Raw genomic sequence first — 1,678 nt, 5'->3', positions numbered from 1 at the left:
ACTACTAGTACTACTACTTCTCACATGCTGGCCAGACGCCGTCGTTCTCCTTCCCGGCTTTGTCGACGACACCCCACCGTGCTTGGATCTCCGCGGACCTCTCCGCAGCAGCGCGTGCATCCTTTTCTTTCTTACGGCGGCGGGCCTCTCTTTTCTTGAGTGCTTTCTGACTTTTCCGCTCCCTCTGTGCGGCTTTGGCCGCCTCTTGCTCTACCGCCCATCCGGCCTTGGCATCTTCAAATTCCTCCCACATAGTTGTGAGGTCGCGAGCGGCGATGAACTCGGCATGGCGGGATGCCATCGCTTCCCTACCATTTTGTGTGTGGTCGTGGGCGGCGAGGAACTCGGCGCGGCGGGATGCCATCGCTGCCTTACCGGACACCGGTTAGTGTGCGGCGCGGTGGCATGAACGACGCTTGGTGAGAGCTCTGGGGTGGAGTGGCCGGACAACCGTATAGTGCATTGGGTTATCAAGAGCTCAAGGACAGAAGACGAAGCAGATTTGGATTCCCCTTCAATCCTAGTCATTTATTACCGAGTAAAATGCATTGGCGGTCATCGAACTTGTCTTGATAGCTCACTTTGATCATTGTATACGAGATATGGTGATTATACGGTCACTGGCTCAGCGTATAGCTTCGTATTTGTCTGGTTGACCAGTCAAACAGTCTGCATGCGCCTCATCAGCTCATGTTCTTTATCTATCTACGCGGGCCTACCTGTCAATGGAGAAAGAAATACTGTAAAAACCAAAATTATGCGTATGTGGGGAATCGAACCACGGACTCGTCGCTGCAACGCACCCTCGTCAGCCAAATGAAAATGAAATACTTCGCGTCAGACACTCACGCTCACGCTGTCAAAGCATGCTAATGCATGCACGTCGCCCTCTAAATCAAAGTCCTGCTCATGGCGCAACACAAACGGCGAGCCCATCACCTGCGCGCCCCGGCGGTGCCTGACATTACTGTTTAGACGTTTGATGGAGGCCTACACGAACGCCGAGCATGTATTCACCTGGCTCAACACCAACGGTCATACTCGGACCGCCTTGCTCATGTATATCGTCCATCACAACGACAATCTATAAAACAACCTAAGCTAGAGAGGGTACTATGGTAGTATGGTACAGAGTATGTACTATAGTGAGCGACCGATCTTAGTGCCACTGCACACCGAAACCCCTTCCATCGCTAGCGCGCGCTTTCCGCCTGAAACGGTCACCGTCTCTCCAGAATGTCAATGCCGCATTCACCGGACTTAACTGCAGGTGCAATTGGTGTGTCACTGACATGCGGGCCGGATGCCCGTTGGGCCCACATGTCAGTAACCCAAACGCATCTGCAGTTAAGTCACTGAAGCAGCATTCGCATTCACGCCCGACGAACCTACTCCGGCGCCAGTTGTCCATCCGTCTGCCGCGGCTCATTGCCATTCGCCCGCTATATTAACTTGAGCCCCAGCTCCCAGCCATAGCCAAAGACCCACACTTATTCTCCTCCGGTCCCTTTCTTCTGTCGGCACCACTTCAACCATGGCCTCCTGGCGCTCCGAAGCTCTCTTGGACGCACTGTCGCAGGAGCAGACGAGGGACATCGACGGCTCCGCTCCGGGCGCGCTCCAAAGCTCTCTTCGACGTACTGTCGCAGGAGCAAACGAAGGAGATCGCCGGCACCCC

This window comes from Triticum aestivum, chromosome 1D, assembly GCF_018294505.1.
Source record: "Triticum aestivum cultivar Chinese Spring chromosome 1D, IWGSC CS RefSeq v2.1, whole genome shotgun sequence".
Classification (NCBI taxonomy): domain Eukaryota; kingdom Viridiplantae; phylum Streptophyta; class Magnoliopsida; order Poales; family Poaceae; genus Triticum; species Triticum aestivum.
Note: the sequence above shows the minus strand (reverse complement) of the source record.